Consider the following 27,013-nt stretch of genomic DNA (forward strand, 5'->3'; position numbering starts at 1 on the left):
TTCTGTCCCCTTTCTGACTATGATTGGGTTAAAATAATTATAATTCATCTAATTGACCGAAATGTCTGTCTATCACGATTTAAGAGATAACGTGGAATGGGAAAACTTCTCTATGTTTCTATAATGTGGTAGCTATGATGTGGAGATGCCGGCGTTGGACTGGGGTGAGCACAGTATGAAGTCTTACAACACCAGGTTAAAGTCCAAAGCTAGATTTGACACAAACTGTTGGACTTTAAGCTGGTATTGTAAGACTTCTTACTATAACATGGTGTGATCGAACCACCTGTTTCCCACCATGTTTTCTAAAACTGGGATGTTTGCCCAGTAATGATAACAACGAGTCTATTCTGCAACATGGATAGTCAGTTTGAATACTGACTTCCTTCTCAGATCTTTTCCCATGCTCTCAGCATTCTCTGCTATCATGGCTAATTTATGATTTTTAATAGTATAATGTCACAAAATAATTTCTTCCCGTAAAGTAGGTTTCTATCTGTGCCTGTAAACCTAGATAGCAGCAATGCAGAATATTGTCCTCTTTTCAAGAACTTGCATTTATGACACGCCTTTTATGACCTCAGGATGTCCTGTGCATTTTACAGCCAATTAAGTATCTTTGAAGTTTAGTCATAGTTGTAAATATCGAAAATTGCGCACCCAAATTGCGCGTGCAAGATTCCACAAACACCAGTGTGATTCTGACCAGACAATCTATTTCAGTAATGTTGTTTGATGAATAATTATTGGTCAAAACACTGGAGAGATCTCCCCTACTCTTCTTCTAAATTGTGCCCTGCGTTCTCTCACATTCACCTGACAGGGCAGATGGACTTTGGATCAATGCAGAATCCAAAAGATGTACCTCTGACTGTTCAGAGCTCCCTCAGCGCAGCAATGGAATGTTAGCCTAGATTTAGTGCTCAAGTCAATCGTACCTGAACCCACAACTTTTGAACTCAAAGGCGAGAGTGCCCTCACTCGGTCACAATGGACACCACAATGCCAGCAAATAGGCAATGCAGGATTCTGCCCTGAATATAGGTGAAGAATCCTGGAGGAATGCTGTTGAAAACTATCTTTAGCTATATCCCGTGGGTGGAAGTGGTTAACGGATTGTGCCCAGGAACATGAACTTGACTAGAAAATGATTGCTTGTCCCAGTTAGACCGTATGCACGTCCTAGATAGAACTGAAATATGGTGAAATGCTGAGAGACATAGCGCAATTATACAATCGACTGCCTTGTTCTTTCCTAAAGCTAATACTGATCTTGTAACCAAGAAATCTGGGTCATTTAGCTTGAACACATTGCCCTCCCTGGATTGATGGAAAGGTGGCGATTTACATCTCAGATGTGGGTGTTTTATTGATTAACCAAGTGGTTAACACCACTGGAGAGCAGCAAGGGGAAATGGAGGGTCATCAGGGCGGGTCTGTCTATTTTGGGCAATGTGGCTGTTGTATTGCCGACCCCCAAACTTCCCTGTTTTTAAAATGAATCCCACTTCATTGCTTTGTGCACGCTGGAGGTCAGTTGTCCTGTGGCAGGCTCAGATTCTGAGAGTGTGCATTGACTCTGTTTCTGCAACATCTGGGCCCACTGTCTTCAATTCTGTAGACTGCATCTTGACCCTCAATAAACGTGATTGTGGCTGAGAGAGGTTTGACGGGGAAGATGGATGATTAATTCCTTGTCTGTCACTTAGAGGCACTTCAAAGCGATGGGATGTCATCCACCATATTTAAAGTGGTGGTATGGGTAGTGCAGACTAAAGACAGTTTCAAGCTGAGACACAGAGAACAAGCAATGCACATGTTGAAATAATTGTTCTCCCTCAAAAGTGTCAAATGTGCGTGTGAGTGAGAGTGCGTGCTCTTTGGGTGTTTCCATTGCCAGTAATTCTTGTCCGTTTAAATCTTATAAAAAACACCCTCCAGTGTTCCTTTACTGCAGTGTTTCTGTTGCGATCAAGTTGCTTGATCCATTAATGGCCTATTAATTATTTAGGCAAGGGCTTTACCTTGTCAGTGCTTGTCTTGGCTTTAAGTGACAATTCACGGAACATTAACTGACTCTGTTCATGTAACATTGAAACCATGAGATTTGCATCTTTAGATCCTGTACTTTAAACACATGCTGCCAATTTGATTGGCAATTCTTGCGTATTGTTCAGTAAATGTTGTAAGTTTGTAACAAATTTTAACCAGTTGTAGCACAAATTTCTAGACTGGTTATTTTGCCAAGTCTTTGAGATACTTGGTCACCAAGCCGCAGCAAATGGAGGCTTGGAAGGGCAAGAGTGCGTGCGTTGGTTAGATCAGTCAGTTAGAGTGGTGCAGAATGTCACCAACAGTGCAGGTTCAATCCTGGTGCAGACTCTGTTGGTTTACGGAGGCCTGCCCAATGCAGAGAGATGCCCCTGAAGCTGTATAGCCAGATCCCTCTGTACTGCAGAATTCTGCAGCCTCTCTCAATCTAAACAATATTCTACTTTTTAATTCTTTCTGCGAAAATGGACAGCCTGACGTTTTCCCATATTATGATGTACCTGCCGATTTTGTTTCCCACTCACTTAACCTACATATATCCCCTTGCAGACTCTCTGTATCCCCACCCCACAACTTGCATTTCCTCCCTATCTATGTATCAGAGGAAATTTTGGCTACAATGCAGTCAGGCCCTTCATCCAAGTTATTAATATAGATCTTAATTACTAGTGCCCTAGAGATTAATCCTTATTTCCCTGGAGCCCAGCAGCCCTGGAGGATTGGCAACACAAATGGAAGAAAGCATCCAGTTACTATTTGAACATGGGTTCAAATCCCATCATGCCTGGTGGAATTATTCAGTTAATAAACCTAGAATGTGAAATTGGTCTATGGTAATGGTGACCATCACAACTATCATCGATTGTGGTAGAATCCCATCTGATTCACTGATGACCGTCAGGGAAGGACTTTTTTGCCATTCTATCATCCTTGTCTGTTCTACATGTGACTCCACACCCACAGTAATGTGGTTGACCCTGAATTGCCCTCTGAAGTGGCCTGGCAAGCCACTCAATTCAAGGGCAATTATGGATGGGAAACGAATGCTGGCATTGCCAATGACACCCACATCTCATGAAAGAATCGAAAAAATGTAGGGAAGAACAAAGATTTTTCTCAGCTGTAAAGAATGTCCAGAGGAGCTTTGCAACCTCACCAATGGTTACAAAATTTAAATGGTAATCAGGAAGATAAGTTTCTCTTAGGATCAGAGGGCGAACATTGAAATGAATGAATGTTGAGAACAGGATTTTTGAAATCTGAAGTACCTTCTCCCCCAAGTGGTGCGAGTTCTGGGGCAATTACTGAGTGCGATTCAATAGAAAAATTTCTGAGACTGGGTTTTGGGCACATGAGTTTCTCAGAACCTGCAGTGCCGAGAATGACCCTGCTTTCCAACAGTATGTTGGCTGTTTCTTTGGCCTCGGCGACGAATGCTCCGTTGAAGCTGCACTTTAGTCATTTCCTGCATTGACTACTTGCGGATTAGGGTGCCATTTTCAAAGGCAGCCCCGATCTTTCAATCCCATCAGCATCCCCACCATGGGCTCCGGGCCCCCCCAGTTCACCCAACTTACTTGTTCCAGGGTCCTCAAACCTCCCCTCACCCAACTTCTTATGGGTCAGGTACCCCGGGCCTGGCCCCTGGATACGGGCAGCCTTACACTGGGCACCTTGGCATTGCCAGCCTGGCACCATGGCATGAAATAATGTGCCACGGCCATAATATATGAATATATATATACAAACAATATAGATGAGAATGTGAGAGGTTGATCAGTAAGTTTGTGGATGACGTGAATATTCACAACATGTTAATAGTGAGGAAGAAGGTCTTAGGTTGCAGGAAGATATAGACGGTTTGGTCAATCGGCAAATCAGTGGCACATGGAATTTAACCCTGAAAAGTGTGAGGTGATGCAGCAAGGAGTAATAAGCCAAGGGAGTACTCAATGAATGACAGGAAACTAGGAAGCTCAGAGGTACAGAGGGATCTTGAGGTGCTTGTCTACAGACACCTGAAGATGACAGAGTAGGTTAATAGTTGGGAAGGCATATGGGGCACTTGCCTTCATCAGTCGTGGCATTGACTGTAAGAGCAGGAAGAGCTGTACAAAAGATTGGCGAGGCCGCAGCTGGAGTACTGTGTGCAGTTCTGGCTGTCTCACTATAGGAAAGATGTGTTTGCACCGGAGATAGTGCAGAGAACATGTCTACTGACGACATGACCATAGTGGGTCGGATCTCGAACAAGAGGAAGATAGAGAACCTAGTGGAGAGTGCAATGACAACAATTCCTCAGTGTGCACATCAGCAAAAATCCATCCTGGTCCACCCATGTCGACGTTACCACCAAGAAAGCACAAAAGCACCTACATTTCCTCAGGAAACGAAGGAAATTTGACATGTCCACACTGACTCTTACCAACTTTTACAGGTGCACCTTAGAAAGTATCCTATCTGGCTGCATCACAGCCTGATATGGCAATTGCTTGGCCCAAGACCGCAAGAAACTTCATAGCGTCATGAACACAGCCCAGTCCATCACAGAACCTGCCTCCCATCCATTGACTCCATCTATACCTCCCACTGCCTGGGGAAAGCGGGCAGCATAATCAAAGACCCCTCCCACCCGGCTTACTCACTCTTCCAACTTCTTCCATCGGGCAGGAGATACAAAAGTTTGAGAACACACACTAACAGATTCAAAAACAGCTTCTTCTCCACTGTTACCAGACTAACGACCCTCTAATGGACTGACCTGATTAATACCACTCCTGTATGCTTCACCCGATGCCGGTATCTATGTATTTACATTGTTTACCTTGTGTTGCCCTTTTATGTATTTTATTTTCCTTTCATGTACTGAATGATCAGTTTGAGCTGCTCGCAGAAAAATACTTTTCACTGTACCTTGGTCACGTGAGAATAAACAAATCCAAGCCAATCCAATCCAGAGATCCACCAGGATGTAGCCGAGAATGGAGCATTTGAGCTATGAAGAGAGGCTGGATAGGCTTGGGTTTAGAGCAGAAAAGGCTGATGGGGGACCTCATTGAGATGTATAGGGTTATGAGGGTATGGACAAGGTGGACAGGAAGCAGCTGTTCCCCTTAGTTGAAGGGTCAATAATGAGGGGCCATAATTTTAAGGTGAGGGACAAGAGGTTCAGAGGATATTTGAGGAAATTTGTTTTCACCAAGATGGTGGTGGGAGTCTGGAATGCATTGCCTGGGAGGGTAGTAGAGCCAGGAAATCTCACAAGCTTTTAAAAGTACATGGATGAGCACTTGAAATATCATAACATTTAAGGCTTTGAGCCAAGTGCTGAAAGTAGGATTGGTGTAGATTTAGTTTGGGTTTGACGATGCAGATTTAATGGATCGAAGGACCTGTTCTGCACTGTATGACTGTATGATAGAGGCAAACATGTACGGCTGAATTTTTCATCCCTGCGGTGGACGTGTTTCCCACTGTGGGAGGGCATATAAATTAGACTGGACGCCAATCCCACCACCTCCCGCCCAACCCCGAGCTTTCCCCATAATACAAGATGAAGGTGAGTGCCGAACTCCGTCGCCTGCCCGCTGTATTTTAAATGGATAACCAAGAGTTAATTAGGTTTGTTATCAAGCAAATCAACCCTGATAGTTCCCACACTATAAAGTGTGTGGCATGGTTAGTAGGGCGGGAGCGGAAAGCCCTATTTTCTTATAACTCAATGCTTAAAGGGCAGGGAGCAAGTGGGTGGTGGAGGGGGGAACACTCTTTGGAGGATGCCCTTTTCTAATTGTTGGGCAACTCTTCTTAGGTCAAAAAACCCCTTCCTTCTGCTATCTGTACCCCTGCTACCTCCATTAAACCCCACCCTCTTTTCACATGCCTCCACCCCTGTCCCAAACCTACCAAAACCCTCTTGGTCCAAGATCTTGCACTAATTTCTCCTCTCAGCACCCTTCAATAAATAGAAGGGTGTTTTATGATTTGTTTCCCTCTTTGTAAATCATGGCGTATTTCCCAATCCCTTGGTTTTGACCCACAGCAAAGTTGAGATGGAATGAAGTAAAAAGGGGTTAGTTTATTTGCACACAGCAAAACGCTGGAGGAGTGTCACAACGTTGCCTTCACACTCAGCCTATCAAGAGAGGGACAGAGACCGTGGAGAAAATAAATATTGTTTCATGTGGGGTCCAGAATCAAGTCCAATGAGATATTCCTTCACAGAGATCAGTGGGTTGAAAACCAATGCTCGATAATTCACTTTTCTGGTGGTGTTGACTTCACACAATGAGACAGGCATGAAGAGATGAATCTGTCATGTAGTTGATGGCACAGAATTTCCATCAGAAGCAGTGCAGGTGGGGGTCAGGTATGTGTGGCTGATAGTCAGATAATGCACAGCAGACTGGCTGAGTTTTTCAGTTTAGCAAGGCAATATTACTTGTTCCACAAGCCAGAGGCCCGTGTTGCACAACTCATACCTCTCCTGCAAATTTGACAAAGCATTTGCATCCATTATCTGGATTCAAAAGAATGTTAAATGCCGCAGCCATTAGGAATTGAAAGGAAGGTTGTGGGGCCTCTGTCCTAGCAGATGACCCATTTCCATCTGGACAGCCTGGGTTGTTAAATACAGAAGAACATTGTATAGCTCTCTTTAAAGTTGGGTTGTACAGACCACAGGTGGTCGTTAGCTTCTCCTCCGCGGTGACGAGGTGTGGGTTTTCCCCAAACTGCCAGGGAGCTTAATTTGTTCAGGGTTCAGCCATTTTAAATTTTAGAAATAAAATGAAATGATCTATAGATATTTTGTAAAAATATATAAATGTGAGATCTTGGTCCTTCACACAATCCTCTGTTCACACTAATATATCAACCCAACACCATAAGCTCTGATCTTGATCAGTAACATTTTTATGTGGCACTCAATTAATGCCTTTTGGAAATCCAAATGCATTTCATCTACTGGTTCCCTCTTTTTCGCCCTGCTTACTACATCCTCAAAAAACTCTAATAAGTCTGTCAGGAATGATTTCCCTTTCACAAAACTATATTGACTGTGATTACGTTGACCCTAATTGTATTATGATTAATATATATATATATCCTGCTACTAATTCCTTAATGGATTCTAGCACTTTCCAGTGACAGATGTTAGGCAAACTAGCCTATAATTTCCTGTTGTTTGTCTCCCCCTTTCTTGAATAGAGGTCTTACATTTGCATTTTTCCAGTTTACTGAGACCTTTCTAGAACCAAGAGAATTTTTGAAGATTACAATCAATACTGCCACTATCTCTACAGCCATGTCCATTGAACATGAGGTGGGGGATGGGGGGTTCAGGAGGGTTGGAGGGAGAGGGACTGTATGTGTTAATGGTGACTATGGGTGATTTCGGATTCCTTTTTGTTATTTGTTTATGTTAACATGCAGGCTGCTGTTTGGGGGTTTGGTGGGAGGATGGGATTATTGTTGTCGATATGGGGATTGACATTGCATTCGTTACTGGGTGTGGTTTATTATTGGTGGGTGTAAATTTGGGAGAAAATGTGAAAAAGGAGGAGAATAAAAATATATATATATTTAAATCTCTATAGCCATGTCTTTTAAGGGCCTAGGATGTAGGCCATGGGGTCCTTGTCAGCCTTTAGTCCTATTAGTTTTCCCAATACCTTTCTTTTGTGATCAAGATTGTTTAAAGGTCCTCCCTGCTTTATGTTATGTTCCTGTACCATCCTCCCCGGACAGGCGCCGGAATGTGGCGACTAGGGGCTTTTCACAGTAACTTCATTGAAGCCTACTCGTGACAATAAGCGATTTTCATTTTCATTTTTGCCTCTTTATTTTAGACTTTCTTTCCATTGTGAAGTACTTGTTCAGACCTCCGCCATTTCCTGATTTCCCATTATTAATTCCATGGTCTCACCTGACATATAAAGCTAGTCGCCGTAATAATTATCTTTTTTTTAAAATAATTTTTATTGAAAAATGTTGAATTTATACAACAACAACGAACCATAATAAAATACCAAAAATAACAATAATATTAGCAATCATAAACATTCGCCCCACCTCCATGAACAACACAGCATATTAATAACAACGCAAATTAACACAATATTAAATTACATAGTATAAACTACAATAAAGAACTCCCGGTTCTACCGCAACTCCAAAATCACAAGTCCCCACCCTGGTTTGACCTTGGATCCAACCACCCTCGTCACCGTCCCCGCCACCCCCTTCCAGAATTCTTCCAGTGCTGGGCATGCCCAGAACATATGGGCGTGGTTCGCTGGACTCCCCGAACATCTGGTGCACCTGTCCTCACTCCCAAATTGGCCGGGCCCACATGTCCGGGACTAGGATGAGTAGGTTCTACTCATCCTAGTCCCGGACATGTGGGCCCGGTGCAGCACCTTAAATTGGATGAGACTAAGTCTCGCACATGAGGAGGAAGAGTTGACTCTCTCCAAGGCATCCGCCCAAGTCCCGTCCTCTATCTGCTCCCTGAGTTCCTCCTCCCATTTAGTCTTCAGCTCCTCCACTGACGACTCCTCCACCTCCTGCATTACCTTATAAATGTCAGACACCTTCCCCTCTCCAACCCACACCCCCGAAAGCACCCTGTTCATCGTCCCCCGCGAGGGCAGCAAAGGGAATCCCTCTACCTGTCGCCTAGCAAACGCCTTTACCTGCAAGTATCTGAACATGTTCCCTTGGGGAAGCCCAAATTTATCTTCCAGTTCCCCCAGGCCCGCAAACCTCCCGTCAATAAACAGGTCCCTCAATTTACTGATGCCCACCCTTTGCCACCCCCTAAATCCCCCATCCCTGTTCCCTGGGATGAACCGATGATTGCCACCCAATGGAGCCTCCATCGAGCCCCTTGTTTCCCCCCGATGCCGTCTCCACTGTCCCTAGATTCTTAGGGTCGCCGCCACCACCGGGCTCGTGGTAAACCTCTTAGGGAGGAGCGGCAATGGCCCCGTTACCATGGCACCCAGGCTTGTACCTCTACATGACGCCATCTCCATTTTTTTCCACGCCGCCCCTCCCCCCTCCATCACCCATTTACGCACCATTGACACATTGGCCGCCCAATAGTACCCCAAAAGGTTGGGCAGCGCCAGCCCGCCTCTATCCCTCCCTCGCTCCAGGAACACCCTCTTCACTCTCGGAGTCCCATGTGCCCACATAAAGCTCAAAATACTGCTAGTCACTCTCCTAAAGAAGGCCCTGGGGATAAAGGGCAGCAGGGTAGCATGGTGGTTAGCATAAATGCTTCACAGCTCCAGGGTCCCAGGTTCGATTCCCGGCTGGGTCACTGTCTGTGTGGAGTCTGCACGTCCTCCCGCTGTGTGTGTGGGTTTCCTCCGGGTGCTCCGGTTTCCTCCCACAGTCCAAAGATGTGCGGGTTAGGTGGATTGGCCATGCTAAATTGCCCGTAGTGTCCTAATAAAAGTAAGGTTAAGGGGGGGGTTGTTGGGTTACGGGTATAGGGTGGATACGTGGGTTTGAGTAGGGTGATCATGGCTCGGCACAACATTGAGGGCCAAAGGGCCTGTTCTGTGCTGTACTGTTCTATGTTCTAAGATGGGCAGGCACTGAAAGAGGAACAAGAACCTCGGAAGCACCGTCATTTTGACGGACTGCACCCTCCCCGCCAACGACAATGGCAGCATGTCCCACCTCTTGAACTCCTCCTCCATCTGATCGACAAGTCTGGTGAAATTATGTTTGTGAAGAGTCCCCCAGTCCCTGGCCACCTGCACCCCCAGGTACCTAAAGCTCTCCCCTGCCCGCCTATGCGGGAGCCTACCAATTCCTTCCTCCTGGTCTCCAGGGTGCACCACAAACACCTCACTCTTGCCTAAATTTAGTTTATAACCTGAAAAGGTCCCAAACTCAGCTAGCAGCTCCATCACCCCCGGCATCCCTCCCACCGGGTCCGCCACATACAGTAACAGGTCATCGGCATACGATGACACCCTATGTTCCTCCCCACCTCGCACCAAACCTCTCCACCTCTCTGAATCCCTCAACGCCATCGCCAGCGGCTCGATTCGTAATAATGATCTTGACAGTTATCATATATTATTGTATAAACCCATTTGATCACTAATGTCCTTTGGGAACAAAGTCTGCCGTCCTTACCTGGTCTGGCCTATGTGTGACTCCAGACTCACAGCAAAATGGTTGACTCTCAACTTCCCGTCTCAAATTGCCTAGCAAACCGCTCCAGAACAATTAAAGATGGGGAACAAATGTTGGCTTTGCTGGCAACACCCACCTCACATGAAAGAATTTTTTAAAATCGTCTGTGGCACCAACCCTTCTTTAGTTATTCCTTTTATGTTAATTTACTTGTAGAACCTTTTACTATCAGATGTTATATTTTTTATATTAGATTTTTTATATTGTAGGGTGCTCTTTCCAAGGGCTGGTGCAAACTTGATCGGCCAAATGGCCTCCTTCTGCACTGTAGGGATTCTTTGATTCTTGCTGCTTTTTTCTCATCTTCTAACTTCTACCTCTTTGTTATTGTTTTTCTTATTCTTTGCTGGTTTCTAAAGTTTTCCCAATCTTCTAGCCGACCACTAATCTTCACAGCCTTTTCTATCTTTCTTTCAATTTGATAATGTGGTGAATGTATAGTACTAGTAATTCACCAGTGTATTAGTATCATGTTCTGCCATTGTGTTACAGCTATGTTATGTTGTTGACCTTGTAGGCTCCACCTATGGGCCATTGTGTGGCTTCACCCACAGGGGAATATGTTGGGGCATGTACGGGCTCCGCCCATGGCTCCTCCCCTTGAAAGGAAGTATAAAGAGCAGTTGACCTGTAGGCAGGTCACAGTATTGTACCAGTCGCAGGCAGGCACTGTTCTAAGCTGATTAAAACTTCGGTTTACTTCTACTCGTGTCTTTGAGTGAATTGATGGTTGCATCAGATAATATTGTTAACTTCCTTGATTCGACAGATGGTGTATCCTTCTCAAAGAGTCCTCCTTTCTGATTGGAATATACAGTAAGGATTTTAGTTGTTGGTGAATAGGCAGTTACATTCATCAATGGCACACAGTGCAATACTTGTGCAATACTACAGGATTCTTGCCCTTTTCAATAGATCTATAACGTTACTTTGGCTACTCCCTCGTTTATTGGATGCCATTATGGCAGGATGGAGTTTAAAATTCGCGATAATGCATAACGTAAAACAAATGTGCAAATTGATTACTAACAAGCAATCCCAGCACCTCTACTGGAAACTTGGCTAGGCGTACCGAGGTGACCCAGCAGGGCTTGGGAAGCTTCTGGTTCTTGATTACTTCTGAATGTCTTCTGGTGGATAAAGTGACACTTTGCATTGATGGATATCAGAAATTCTGGTTAATAGAGCATTTCAGTCGGTACAGTGCTGGTGTGATGAATGTAGGAAGTTCAGATATATCTTGTATTATATGTACTTGGGGCAGTAAGGGTTAGCGTGTGAATGACTGCTGCTGTAATCTTTCTTAAAAGTCCTGGTTTAAAAGACAGACACTTTGGCTACAAGGGATAATTAAACCATCGTAAAAGTTTGGGTTAATGGAATTTTGTTTATATAAAGAAGGTTCCCTGGGGAGTGGATAATTAGAGACATTGGGTGGGATTCTCCGGCTGCGTTTGCCCGGCGACCGGAGAATCCCGCCCGAGGCCAGCGGATTTTTCCATTCCACACGGCTCGCCCATGGCGTTCTTGCGGCAGGCGGGGTAGGAGAATCTAGCCCATTGTGTTTGGCCTTAATAAGATGATGTAGTCAATTGGAGGAGCTATGGGTTGAAGCAGCCAGGTGTTGCGTTTCAGTTCAGTTAAAGATTTGAATGTGTACAGACCAGCAGCTTTTCTCAAAACAGTTTAATTAAAAAGATTTTGCCTGTGAACATAATGACAGTTTCTGAAAAGGCTGGCAGGTTAAAGAATAGTTGGCAAGAATCTGCAGCTGGTTCCTGAAGGATCTCTATTTCTCAAAGTGGCTTATCTAAGACATCTCTTTAAACAAGTATTCCTGGGTTGGCTAACTGTACTTAAAAGTGGATTTTGACCAGGGATTGGTTTTGCTTGAGTGGCGATAAAAGACACCAGTTTGGAGTTGGTGTTTCATGTTACTGTTAAGCATTGTTTGACTGGTAAACCATTTTCTTTATGAGGTTCAAGTTAATAATACTGTGTTAGTAATAAAGTTTGTTTTAATATACCATATCCCTATTTGTGTGCGGAATCACTTCTGGAGCGAAGTATCCTTTCCTTGCACTCTTACAAATTAAATTAAATATTGGGTTTCTGTCCTGTTTCCCAGCAACTGATGGAGTCAGATCCAGGATTGTAAAACTGGAAAACACAAAGTTTGCTGTATTATTGTTGAGAGTGATGAAGTACCTCCTTAAATTATGGCCACTGCTCTATCAGCTTACGTTTGAACTTGTTTCCCATTCTGCGTTCGCCAACTCCATCTGCATACTCTTGCAATTACCAATGGGTGGAACTTTCCCTTTTCTTTCAAGGAGTTTGGCAGCGGGCAGGAAAAGCAGCATTGCAGCCACAGGCCCAAATGGTGGCTTTCTCTGCCATATTGCTTGGAACTTAGTTGGATAAAATTGAAGGGGTGGGTTCCACCACGTCATACTGGCTGGACGGGCTCTTCAGCAACTTCATTTTTAAAAGGTTGGGTCTCCCTTTTTAAATACCACCTTGGTGCACAAATGTAAAAACAACATTCCACCCCCCCCCCCCCCCCTCCTCCCCGGCCCCACACAGCATCTCTCCTCCCTGAGTGATGTACTCACCTCAGCTCCTCCAGGTAATCTGCCTGATAGGTGCAAACCATAGGAGGCGAATCGCAATTCACGTTGGAGAGTACGCACGTGGCCGTGAATGGATAATCTAATGAGTCGGATCTGGAGAAAGGCCTGATAATTGCACTCAAATTTATTATAATGGGGTTCCTGACATTGAACGTCGGGATTCCTGTTATTGACGGGGGCCGGCGACAATCACGATGAGATTTTCCACCAACGTAAAACGCGATTAGGACCTCTTGTGAGATTTTCCACGTCTGTCATCAAACTTGCCCGTGATGAATGGGAACGGTAAATCCCAGTCTTTACTTCAGTTTCAGACTTTATTTTCGGACCAACATTTGTCATCCACAAACTGAATATGGAATTATGTCATTTTGTGATCTCTCTTACCAAGAAAATCCTTTACTATGAACTCATTAATTGATCCTATTACATGACGTGTTCCCAGATCTGTTCTCTGGTTCATTCTTATTGTTCCAAGAAACTGTCCAGAATTTATGCTATGTTCACATCCTCCAGGCTACCTTTTCCAATTTGGTTTGTCCAATCCATATGAATTTTAAAATCACCCACGATTATTGCAGCACCTTTCTTACAAGCCCCATTATTTCTTGATTTATGCTCTGCCTTACAGTGTAGCTACTGTTAGAGGATTTATAAACTACTCCTATCAGTGACTTATTTCCTTTGTTCTCTCTCATCTGCACCCAAGCTAATTTCTACATCTTCATCTTCTGGACCAAGATCATTTCTCACTACTGTATGACCTCATCCTTTATAACAGAGCCACCCTTTTCCTAACTTCCTCTCCTGGTGAAATGTCAAATACCTTAAATATTCAGATCCCAGCCTTCATGTAACTATGTTTCTGTGATTTATTTCCATCTGTGCTATCAATTTATCTACCTTGTTATGAACGCTGCATGCATTCAGATAAAGAACTTTTAATTCTGTCTTTTTACCATATTTACCAATCTGACTTTATTTGCTCTTATGTTTGTACGCTTTGTCCCTTTCTGCCGCACTCTGACCATCGTCTCACTTTCCCTGTACTGTCGCTTTGTCTTTTCTCATTAACTTTCCAAAGTGTGACCCCTCTACCCCCTACTATTTAGTTTAAAGCCCTCGCTACAACTCTAATTATACCATTGACCAACACACTGGTCCCAGCACAGTTCAGGTGAAGGCCATCCCAACGTTCAGTTCAATGGGCGGCACAGTAGCACAGTGCTTAGCACTGTTGCTTCACAGCACCAGGGCCCCGGGTTCGATTCCCGGCATGGGTCACTGTCTGTGCGGAGTCTGCACGTTCTCCTCGTGTCTGCGTGGACCGGGCGCTCCGGTTTCCTCCTACAAAGTTCCGAAACACGTGCTTGTTAGGTGAATAGGACATTCTGAATTCTCACTCCATGTACCCGAACAGGCGCCGGAGTGTGGCGACTCGGGGATTTTCACAGTAACTTCTTTGCAGTGTTAATGAAAGCCTACTTGTGACAATAAAGATTATTATTATTAAAACACCGATACAAAAGAGGAAAGAGAGGTCGGAATCACTTTATTGGTAATCAGACTTTGTTTATCAAATGGTAATGAGTTGTCACCTTTGTTTCAGAAGCTATTGGGAAAGGTAATTAGCCTATCTTGAACTCTGCTAATTATATCAGATACTAGTAAACCCCCTGTAGTTTTATCATCAAAGCCTCCAGCTGAAACAAGGTTAAAGGCCGGGTAATTAAATGATCATTTGCATGCAAGCATAATTTGGAAGTTATAAATTCAGTTCTGAATTTTAATTTTCTATTACGAATTCTGTTGTCCATGTTTATGACAGAAACTACCTATTTGAGCTTGTTACACTCATTGCCCCTCTCCCCCTCTCCCCAGTTTACCTCCTCTTTGGTGGAATATGAGTTCTGGAGATTTGAGAAAGGGACCACACAGCAAGCACAAACAAACAGTCAAGGCATCCTGGAGAGCGCCAGACCAACAATTAATTCAAACAGCCTGAAGTATCAACTCAAAACCTGTAAGGACAATATATAGGCATGTAATATAATTTATTGGACTATTTTGCTTAAATTAAAGATTAAAGAATGAAGCAGTGTTTTGGCAAATCAGGTAAAGCTGCTTCACAGCCAATGAATCGAGGGGAAAAAGTCAGCAGAAGCCAGGTGACAATAGCATGATGATAGGAAACTATATAGTGCAGACAGGCAGTGCGTGCTTACTAATCTTTGGTCTGATAGATTGTACTCCTTTGTGCTTCATACTTTCACTTAACTTTACTGAAGTCTCAGTAAGCTGAAAAACTCTGGCCCATGGATTCATTTGAACAGAATGCATAGCATCTTGCATTTCATACAGGAAAACTGGATTACTTCCAATTGAGATAATTGTTCATCCTCCAGGCACACAACTCTGGGAAAGACAGATTATCATTCAGAATACAGCTTCTGGACCTCCAGTGGTGACCTGTAGGTGGAGGTCACACGTTGGGTGGTTCCTGCTAGAGCTTTCGTTTTTTTTGTCCCTTTTCACCCAGATGTTGGGGAGAATTTTATGGGGGATTGTTAGAAAAGGTGCGGCAACCAAAGGATGTTGAAATCCCAAAAAAGAATCTGGGAACAAAGGATGCGAGTGATAGTCCACAGCAAGCTCGGTGGGGAGTTGAGTGGGAGGAAAGATGGCAGGAGCAAGCTCGCCAGGTGGGGCGGTGCCCATAACGGTGGATAAGCTGGCCAAAGTGATGGCGGGGGAGTGTGAGTGGCTGTTTTTCAAGCACTTCAACTGGCATCGAAAGGAAATTATGGCCTCGCTCAAGGAATGGGTGGATGAGAATCTTGCCCCGGTAAAGGAGGCTTTGGCAAAGACATCGATAGAGGTGTCTAAGCAAGGAGAGGTGTTAAAGTGGGTGGGGAAGGCATTGGGCATTGTCACAGCACAGTGACCAGTTTGTCTCGATGGGTGAGAAGCTGCGGAGGGTGGTGGAAAGTAACAAAGGGCTAAAAGCTAAGGTGAAGGACAGGTTACAAAGGCAGAATCAGAGGATCATGGGGCTGCCTGAGGTGCTGGAGGGCGACGGAGTATTTAGCGGAGATGTTCACCAAGTTGTTGGGGCAGGAGGACCCCTCCCTGTACGAGCTGGGCAGGGTTCACCGGTCACTCCGGCGAAACCAAAGGTGAATGAACCGCCAAGAGCTGTGCAGTCGGCTTTCACAGCTACCAGGTGACGGTGTTTCGGAGGGGGTGGTTTTGAGACATTGGTGTAGTTTGTTGGGATTTGTTTCTTCTTGGTTTGAGGGATTATTGTGTTGGGGATTTGGAAGGTCTGGGTGTGGGGGTGCCTTTGTGTTGGGTTTCTTTTGATATTGGGCAAGGGTTTTGGCAGGGGCTACCTCGCTAGCAAGTGTAAGTTGGCTAGTGAATGGGGCAGGGGGCAGGAGGTGACTAGGGTAGGGCAGAGTCCCACTTGCCAGGCGGGTTAAGATTAGCCGTTATGACTGATAGGAGGTGAAAAACCCCCAGTCCGTTTGGGAACGTGGGCTGGGGGGAACGTGGGCTGGGGGGACTGGTGAAGTGAGCATGTTTTCTCACATTTGAAGAACTTGAAAGCCAATGTGGTGCTGCTGCAAGAAACTCAGCTGATGGTGAAGGAGCAGGTGAGTCAGGAGTTCCACTCCAGCTTTGATAGTAGGGTACCGGGGGGGGGGGGAGGAGGGGGGGGGAGGAGGGGGGGGGGGAGGGGGTGGAGGTGGGGGGTTGGAGGGGTGGAGGGGGGGGGTGGAGGGGTGGAGGGGGGGGGGTGTGGAGGGGGGGGGTGGAGGGGTGGAGGGGGGGGTGGAGGGGGGGGTGGAGGGGGGGGGTGGAGGGGGGTGTGGGGGGGTGTGGAGGGGGAGGGGTGGAGGGGGGGGGTGGAGGGGGGGGGGTGGAGGGGGAGGGGTGGAGGGGGGGGGTGGAGGGGGGGGGGTGGGGGGGGGTGGAGGGGGGGGGTGGAGGGGGGGGGTGGAGGAGGGGGGGGTGGAGGGGGGGGTGGAGGGGGGGGTGGAGGGGGGTGGGTGGAGGGGGGTGGGTGGAGGGGGAGGGAGGGGGGTGGGTGGAGGGGGGTGGGTGGAGGGGGTGGGGCTAGCTGTATTGGAGGGTAAGAGAGCGTGGAGAAGGTGGTGACTGACCAGGGAGGAAGGTACATTATAGTAACAAATGTTTTGGAGGAGAGATTGGTGTTGCTGGTTAGCGTGTACCCCCCGAATTGGGTTGACTTAGGGTTTAGGAAGAATAAATTGGCTGCCATACCAAATTTGAATACACGCCAATTAATATTGGGGGGTGGGAATTGAATACAGTGCTGAATCCGAAGGTGGATAGGTCGAAGCCACATCCGCTGATCCCCTTGCGGGGGCAGAGGTGTTGGACTTGTTTATGAAAGAGATGGGGTGGCGGACCACTGGAGGTTTTTGCATCTGTGTGACAGGGAGTATTCGTTCTTTTCGCCAGTACACAATGTGTATTCAAGGATTGACTGTTTTATTATGGGGAAGGAGCTGTTACTGGGGTGAGGAAAGCAGAATATTTGTTGATTGTTATCTCGGACCATGCTCCACATTGAGTGGATGTGGTCCTGGAGAAGGGGGCCAGCTTAGAGACCTGTGGGGAGATTGGATGTGGGGCAGTTGGCGGATCTAAACTACCGTGCAAAGGTGGGAAAGGTGATTGAGGATTATGTGGAGTTTAATAGGAATGGGGAAGTTTTGCCATCAGTGGTGTGGGAAGGGTTAAAGGCGGTAGTGAGGCGTGAGATCAACTTGTTTAAGGCTCAGGTGGACAGGGAGGCAAGAGAGGAGTGACAGCGGCTGGTAGAGGAAATTTTGGAGGTGAATGGAAAGTATGTGGAGGATCCTACGGTGGATCTTCTGTTGAGGAGAAAGAAATTACAGGCAAGGTTTGACTGTCTGTCACAAGAAAGGCAGTTCGGCAGTTGAGGTGGCCGTAGGGCGTTGTGTACGAGTATGGGGAGAAGGCCAGCTGCTTGCTGGCGGGCCAACTCCACCAGCAGATGGCTGCGAGAGAGAAGGAATGGGACCGGGGAGTTGGTGCTGGCACTAGAGCAGGTGAAAAAGGCATTTGAGGAGTTTTATGAAAGGTTGTATGGGTCGGAGCCTCCGGAGGATGAATCAAACATGAGAGAGTTTTTGGGCGGTTGGAGTGTCCTAAAGTAGGAGAGGAGGAGGACAAGGTTGGAAGAGCCAGTGGGGATGGAAGAGGTGCGGGTTGGCGATAGGGAGGATGCAGATGGGTAAGGCACTGTAGCCGGATGGTTTCCCTGTGCAGCTTTATAAAAGCTGTTGGTGGAGATGTTTGAGGATGCGATGACACTGCCAGAGACGATGGGCAGCCATCCATTTCAATGCTGCTAAATAATGACAAGGACCCGGTGGAAGGGGGGGGCGGGGGGTCGTACAGGACTATATCTCTGCTGAATGTGGATGCCAAGATTTTGGCTAAGGTGCTGCCGCTTAGGTTGGAGGAGTGACTCTCAAAGGTAAATGGGGAGGATCAGACGAGGTTCATAAAGGCCAGGCAGTTGTTGTCGAACGTGCGATGTCTGTTGAATGTGGTGCTCTCTCCAGCAGAAGGGAGGGAGGTGCTGGTGGTGGTGGTGACGCTAGATGCGGAGAAGGCATTTGATTATGTGGAGTGGAGCAATTTATTTGCGGTGTTGGAGAGATTTGGGATTGGGCACATAGTTGTGGAGTGGATTAAATTGCTGTATAAGGAACATAAGGCGAGTGTGCGCATGAATGATGTGAAATTAGGGTCCTTTCTTTACATAGAGGAATGAGGTAAGAATGCCCCATGTCCCCCCCCCCCCTCCCCCCCTCCTGTTTGGGCCGGCGATAGAGCCATTAGCCACACCGTTGAGGTGCACGGATAAGTGGAAGGGGATAGTAAGGGGGGGCGGGGGAGCATTGGGTGCCTCTGTATACTGATGATCTGTTGTTGTATATCTCCAACCCTGGCACTTTGGTGGGGGATATAACGGGACTGTTTAGGGGATTTGAGGCTTTTTCAGGTCATTAGTTAAATTTGGAAAAGAGTGTTTTGTGATGTTTTCTCTGGGGGCCTGTGTAGGTTTGGGGGGGGGGTTACCATTTTGGGTGGCAACTACCCATTTTAGGTACTTGGGAATGCAGGTGGGTCAGGATTGGGCCTGGCTCCGTAAGTTGAATTTTGCAAGCCTGGTGGGCAGGCTCAAGGTGGCTTTATTGAGATGGGATAACATTCCACTATTGTCAGCAGGCTGGGTGCAGGCACTTATGATGAATATTTTGCCACTGTTTTTATTTTTATTTCAGTGCCTGCTGGTCTTTTTGCCGAAAACGTTTTTTGTGAGTGTGGGACATTTGATTCCGTCGGTCGTGTGGGAATGAAATGAAATGAAAATCGTTTATTGTCACGAGTAGGCTTCAATGAAGTTACTGTGAAAAGCCCCTAGTTGCCACATTCCGGCGCCTATCCGGGGAGGCTGGTACGGGAATCGAACCGTACTGCTGGCCTGCTGGGTCTGCTTTAAAAGCCAGCGATTTAGCCCAGTGAGCTAAACCAGCCCCTGTAGGGTGTAGGAATGTAGGGTGACAAGGATTAGGAGGACGGTGCTTCAGAGAAGGCGACAGTCAGCCCTGTCGAACCTGATCTATTATTATTCGGCGGCGAATGCAGATAAGGTGTGGGGCTGGAGCAGGGAGTGGGAGGCTTTGTGGATGAAGCTCTTATAAGAGGTTGGAGCTGCGGGCACTGGCAATGGCACTGATCTCGTTTGTCTTGGGGAAATATTCAGGGTGTCCGGTGATAGTGGCCACATTGAAAATATGGAAGCAATTTCGGCAGCACTTTAGGTTAGGGGCAAGGTTGAAAATGATGCCACTCCGAGGGAACCATGAGTTTGAGCCAGCAAGGATAAATGTTAGGTTTCGAGGATGGGAGGAGTGACGGGTGTTGGAAATGAAGGACCTATTTCTGGAAGGGAGGTTTGCAAGTTTAGAGGAGTTGGGGGAGAAGTTTGGGGTCTTGCCAACCGTGAGAACGGTCTTTCGACTTTTCCGGTGGCACCAGCCTCCTCGTTGTTGGAAGATGTGCTGTCGGTGATGGGGCTGGAGGGGGAGGGTCATCTCGGTGATCTATGGGAGGATTTAGGAGGTGGATATGAAGTCTCTGGAGAGGTTAAGGCCAAGTTAAGGGGGTTAAGGGGCTAGTTTAGCTCACTGATCTAAATCGCTGGCTTTTAAAGCAGACCAAGCAGGCCAGCAGCACGGTTCGATTCCCGTACCAGCCTCCCCGGACAGGCACCGGAATGTGGCGACTAGAGGCTTTTCACAGTAACTTCATTGAAGCCTACTCGTGATAATAAGCGATTTTCATTTCATTTCATTTTCAAGTGGGAGGAGGAGCTAGAGATGGTGCTGGAGGAGGGGTTGTGGTGTGCTGTGCTGTAGAGGGTCAATGCCTCAACTTCACTGACTCTCTCAAGCTTCTTAAAATGTCTCTCTAAAGCTCTTGAAAATCTCTCTCTGCGTTCCTTGGCCCTACCCAGCAATGTCCTCATCTCCCCAAGCTGAAAAGCAAATGGTCTCTAAAAGCTGCAAAGCATATTAACTCCCGGGGGCTTTCCAGTCAAACCACAGTCCATTAGTCCAGACTGAAAATGCATTCCTTTTTCAGTTTCACCTTCTGGCTGCTAAAAGCACCCAGGCATTGCAAAACAGAATTCTTTAAAAAATGACCACTGCAGTCAAACGCACGTTAACCCAAGGCTTTTAACCCTTAAATTGCCCAATACCTAGAATCCAATATTCCTAAAGTCTTCTAGTTGTCACATGGGGTTTCTGATGATGTTGCCGAGGAGCAGTATGAAGATGAGAAATAGGATTGGGTCAAGATTATATCCAAGGGGGACATCAGAGATAACGGTGTTGGAGCAGCAAGTGAAGCCATTGAAAGTGAGTCTAGCACTCCCGATCTTTGAATGATATGATTATCTCAGACTGGATATGATTATCTCAGACTTTGTATGGGCAGGGAAGATGCCAAGGGCTAAGAGGACCCTGTAACAGGGACAGAGGCAGAAGGGAAGGTTGGCGTTGCCGAAACTGCTACATTATTACTGGGCGAATGTGGAGAAGGTGAGGCGATGGTGGGAAGGAGAAGGGGTAGAATGGGTTAGGATGGAGGGAGAATCCTGTCGGGGATCCAGCTTGAGGGCTATAGTGATGGTAGCTTTGCCAATGTGGTACAATCCATGGTGAAGTCTGAAACCAGCTGACGAGGCACTTTAGGATATTGGGGATGTCCAGGGCTGGTTTAGCTCAGTGGGCTATGCAGCTGGTTTGTAATGCAGAACAAGGCCAGCAGTGTGGGTTCAATTCCCGTACCAGCTTACCTGAACAGGTGCCGGAACGTGGCGACTAGGGGCTTTTCACAGTCACTATAATGTTGGTGCTAACGCCGTTGTGTGAAAACCACCGTTTTGTGCCGGCGGGCTTGGGGGGGGGGGGGGGGGGGGGGGGTGGAAAGAGATGTCACGTCACGTATGGGAAGTGGAGAGAAATAGGCATGGTTAAGTTGAGGGATTTGTACCTGGAAGAAGGATTTGTCAGTATACAGGAACTGAACGAGAGGATAGAGCTCCCAAGAGGAAGTGAGTTTAGGTACCGGCAGGTAAGGGATATGGAACTTTGCGCGGAAGGTTTGGAACGAGTGCCCCAGGTTGTTATAGAGGTACACCCTGCTGGAGCGACTGCTTCCAGATGTGGAAGGGGAGGGCAGGATCGGAGACATATACGGGTCTTTGGGAGAGCAGGGAGGTGAACAGGTGGTGAAGATTAAGGAGAAGTGGGAGGGGGGAGCTGGGAGGGGAGATAAACTGGGGAGTATGGATTGAGGCGCTAGGAAGGGTAAATGTGACCTCCTCGTGCGCAAGGATGAGCCTGCTACAGTTCAAGTGGTACACAGGGTACATGTGACTTGGACAAGAATGAGTGGGTTCTTCCAGCGGGCGACAGATGAGTGTGAGAAGTGTGGGCGGGGACCAGCGAATCATGTTCATATGTTCTGGGGCTGCGAAAAGTTGGGGAGATTCTGGGCGGGAGTGTTCTCGGCACTAACAAGGATAGTGGGGAAGAAGGTTGAGATAGACCCTTTGGTGGTGATATTTGGGATATCGGAGAAGCTGGAGCTGATAGAGGGGAGGAAGGCTGATGTTGTGGCCTTCGCTTCTCTGATTGCCCGGCGGAGAATTCTGCTGAGTGGCGATCAGCAAGTACGAATTAAGGGGTTCATGGGAGAGTTTCGAGGCAAGGTGAGAATGTTCGTGGCTGTGTTTGAGGAGCTGTTTGGTGCGGGGAGTGGGGTGGGGGAGGGGGGGGAGGGTTGGGGGATGAGGAGGGGGGTGAGAAAAGGAAACAAGGAAACATTTGTACAAACTGTACAGTTGTGTCTTGGGGAGTTTGTTCCCCGAATTGTTTATGTTTTTTAACCTTTTGAATAAGTTTGAAATAAAATACATTTTTTTTTTAAATGAGTTTCTGGCAATGATTAAATAGATAGGAATGGAACCGGGTGAAAGCAGTTGCACCCAGCTGGATGACTGGAGAGGCATTGGAGGAGGATGTGTGGTCAACCATGAAAAAAACTTCAGATAGGTAGAGAAGGACAAGGAGTTGTCACAGTCACATAGGGGATCATTTGTGACTTTGACAAGAGCAGTTTCGGAACTGTGGCAAGGACAGAACCTTCATTTGAGAGATTCAAACACGGAGTTCTAGAAATAATGGGAACAGATTTGGCTGGTGATAAATATGTTGAAGGATGTTGGAGAGGAAAGGGAGGTTGGAATTGAGACACACTTGGCCAATTTTCTACTTTATTAAGTGGATAAAAAATAGTTGTACTGGAACGCCTTGGCTAGAGGCACCACTAGTTCTCCGCCAATCGGCGGGACGGGCACCGAGGAGTGGCATGAACCACTCCGGCGTTGGGCCGCTCAGAAGGTGCAGAATCGTCTGCACCTTCAGGGGCTAGACTGGCGGCAAAAGGCTTGGCGCCGCACCAACTGGCACCGAAGGGCCTCCACCGGTCGGCATGGGTTGGCACATGGGTGGGAGCGCCAGTGTGTGCTGGCATCATCCCAGCGCATGGGCAGGGAAGTTCTTCTCTGCGCCGGCCATGGCGGACCGTTACACTGGCCAGCATGGAGGGAAAGAGTGCCCCCATGGCACAGGCCCGCCCGCGAATCGGTGGACCCCGATCGTGGGCGAGGCCACCGTGGGGCCCCTGGGGCCAGATACCCCCGCACCCCCCCCCCCCCCACCCACCCCCCCCCTCCCGAGGACTCCGCAGGCCGCCCGCTGAGCCAGGTCCCGCTGGTAAGGAGCTGGTCTAATTGACTCCGGAGGGACCGACCGAAAATGGGCAGCCACTCGGCCCATCGCGGGGCGGAGAATCGTTGGGGGTGCCACTGCCAACGGCCCCCGACCAGCGTGGTGCAATTTCCGCCCCTGCCAAAAAACCAGCCCGGTGAATCCGGCAGCCGGCCTCGGGGTGGGATTCACGCCGCCCCCGGCGATTCCCCAGCCCAGCGTGTGTGTGGGGGGGGGGGGGGGGGGGGGGGAGCGTGTGGGGGAGGGGGGCGGAGAATCCCACCCCAGGCCTCTTGCACAGCAAAGATGTTGTGGGGGTCTAAAACATTTGCTGCATCCATTCTGTCAGTTTTGATCATTGAAATCTGGCTTCTGGAATGGTAATGACTTCAGGAGGAGGCCGAGATGACTTATCCACTTGATACATCTAGCTCAAGATTTTCTGCCTTCTTCCTTATATGCGTGACTCTTCCATCTTTAAGACTCCTTGGAGGCACTTCCTTTTGTCAAAAGGAACTGAATATTGGGCAGTATGTATGAGCAAGTGTCAGATGTTTTACATCTACTGCCATTTTCCATTTCAACTCCATTGCTTTTAATGATTTAACCAGCGGGTGACCCATTCAAACTGCTCTTATGATTTTGCCAGCTTGCAACCACAGCAATCAAACTCAACAAAACACTGCCTGACTTGTTGTGATACTTTTGCAAAATATGTAATGTATAAAATTTGCAACTGGCATTCTTCATACCAGGGCTTCGTTCTCAGACAAATTCCACAATTAAAGGTTTAATCTTGCTGAATAATTTACAACTTCATGTTTCTACATCATTCAAGTCCATTACTGAAGGTGTTTGAACGTTGTGCACAAGGAAAGTAATTTATTTATTACAACAGAATTATGTAGTGGGGCATCTGCATTTGTGTTCAATGTATCTGGATTACTAGACAATCCATGCATACATTGCATTCCACCTACTTTATATAGTACTAGAGCCCTGGAGAGCACATACACTACTGTAACCTTGGATATGGGTATATGAGGTACACTATAATGTACACTAAGCACTGTATTGCTCTGAACCTAAAATTAACTTGCTCATATCTTGTTCAGTATTTATACCTTCAATTACATAAATACTCTGGTGTTTACAGAAGAGTTTGTCTTTGCTCTCTATATAATTTGTATTGGACCCTTTTGTGTCTTGTGATTACTTAGCTGTCGATTGGTTATCTAACAGACCACTTCTATAACTCATTAATCACTAAGTTGACTACAGACACTGAAGATTAAGATATATGGGGTGGCAGCACAGTGACGCAGTGGGTTAGCCCTGCTGCCTCACGGTGCCGAGATCCCACGTTCGATCCCGGCTCTGGGTCACTGTCTGTGTGGAGTTTGCACATTCTCCCCGTGTTTGCGTGGGTTTCGCCCCCACAACCCAAAGATGTGGATTGGCCACGCTAAATTGCCCCTTAATTGGAAAAAATGAATTGGGCACTCTAAATTTATTTTAAAAAGGAAAAAAAAAGATATATCGGGTGGTCCTGTCGTATAAATTAAAAGTGGCCTCTTCTCACTAGGAATATATGGGCAGCACGGTAGCACAAGTGGCTAGCACTCTGGCTTCACAGCGCCAGGGTCCCAGGTTCGATTCCCCACTGGGTCACTGTCTGTGCGGAGTCTGCATGTTCTCTTCGTGTCTGCGTGGGTTTCCTCCAGGTGCTCCGGTTTCCTCTCACAGTCCAAAGACGTGCAGGTTAGGTGGATTGACCATGCTAAATTGCCCTTAGTGTCCAAAAAGGTTAGGAGGGGTTATTGGGTAACCGGGATAGGGTGAAACTGAGGGCTTAAGTGGGTCGGTGCAGACTCGATGGGCTGAATGGCCTCCTTTTGCACTGCAATGTTCTATGTTCTATATGCCATATATGGGATTGGATTGGATTTGTTTATTGTCACGTGTACCGAGGTACAGTGAAAAGTATTTTTCTGCAAGCAGCTCAACAGATCATTCAGTACATGGAAGAAAAGGGAATTAAACAAAATTCAAGAAAATACATGAGAATACATAATAGGGCAACACAAGATATACAATGTAACTACATAAGCATTGGCATCGGTTGAAGCATACAGGGTGTAGTGTTAATGAGGTCAGTCAATAAGAGGGTCATTTAGGAGTCTGGTGACAGTGGGGAAGAAGCTGTTTTTGAGTCTGTTCATGCGTGTTCTCAGACTTCTGAATCTCCTGCCCGATGGAAGAAGTTGGAAAAGTGAGTAAGCCAGGTGGGAGGGATCCTTGATTATGCTGCCCGCTTTCCCCTAGCAGCGGGAGGTGTAGATGGAGTCCATGGATGGGAGGCAGGTTCGTGTGATGGACTGGGTGGTATTCACGACTCTCTGAAGTTCCTTGCGGTCCTGGGCCGAGCAGTTGCCATACCAGGCTGTGATGCAGCCCGATAGGATGCTTTCTATAGTGCATCTGTAAAAGTTGGTAAGGGTTAATGTGGACATGCCGAATTTCCTTAGTTTCCTGAGGAAGTATAGGCGCTGTTGTGCTTTCTTGGTGATAGCGTCGACGTGAGTGGACCAGGACAGATTTTTGGTGATGTGCACACCGAGGAATTTTAAACTGCGAACCATCTCCACCTCGGCCCCGTTGATGCTGACAGGGGCCTGTACAGTACTTTGCTTCCTGAAGTCAATGACCAGCTCTTTAGTTTTGCTGGCATTGAGGGAGAGATTGTTGTCGTTACACCACTCCACTAGGTTCTCTATCTCCCTCCTGTATTCGGACTCGTCGTTATTCGAGATCCGGCCCACTATGGTCGTATCGTCAGCAAACTTGTAGATGGAGTTGGAACCAAGTTTTGCCACGCAGTCGTGTGTGTACAGGGAGTAGAGTAGGGGGCTAAGTACGCAGCCTTGCGGGGCACCGGTATTGAGGACTATTGTGGAGGAGGTGTTGGTGTTCATTCTTACTGACTGTTGGTCAGAAAGTCAAGGATCCAGTTGCAGAGTGGAGAGCCAAGTCCTAGGTTTTGGAGCTTTGATATGAGCTTGGCTGGGATTATGGTGTTGAAGGCGGAGCTGTAGGCAACAAATAGGAGTCTGATGTAGGAGTCCTTGTTTTCGAGATGCTCTAGGGGTCACAAATATAAAAGCAAATTACTGCGGATGCTGGAATCCGAAACAGAATCAGTAAATACTGGACAATTGCAGCAGTTCTGACCAGCATCTGTGGATAGAGAAGGGAGCTAACGTTTCGAGTCTGGATGACTCTTTGTCAAAACGTTGTCCAGTATTTTCTGTTATTGTATCGCAATATAAAGATAGGTTTAATTGTAAGGAAGATACTGAAAGGCCCAGCCATATGTCTGACTGCTCATTGGTGATTCTTGATAATCCAAAAGGATCTGAAATAAACAATCAAAATCTTATTTGACTCAGCATCCTGGAAACCTCGAGTCAGTATTGAGTTCAGGAATAAGTGATTCATCGTGAAGAGCTCTGAAAAAACTAAGATGTTAATGGAGGTTGATTGTGTCTTATCGGGAGCTGACTGTCACACTTATTCTGATGATTCATAAAGCACAAGCCAACTCTTGAGTTAGATTCAATGCATTGAACTCACTCCCAGGTCTTTCTTATTCCTATATGATTACTGTATATATAATTATACATTTATAATAATGTAGCTTTAGTT

The sequence above is a fragment of the Scyliorhinus canicula genome, chromosome 1 (genome assembly GCF_902713615.1).
Source record: "Scyliorhinus canicula chromosome 1, sScyCan1.1, whole genome shotgun sequence".
Classification (NCBI taxonomy): domain Eukaryota; kingdom Metazoa; phylum Chordata; class Chondrichthyes; order Carcharhiniformes; family Scyliorhinidae; genus Scyliorhinus; species Scyliorhinus canicula.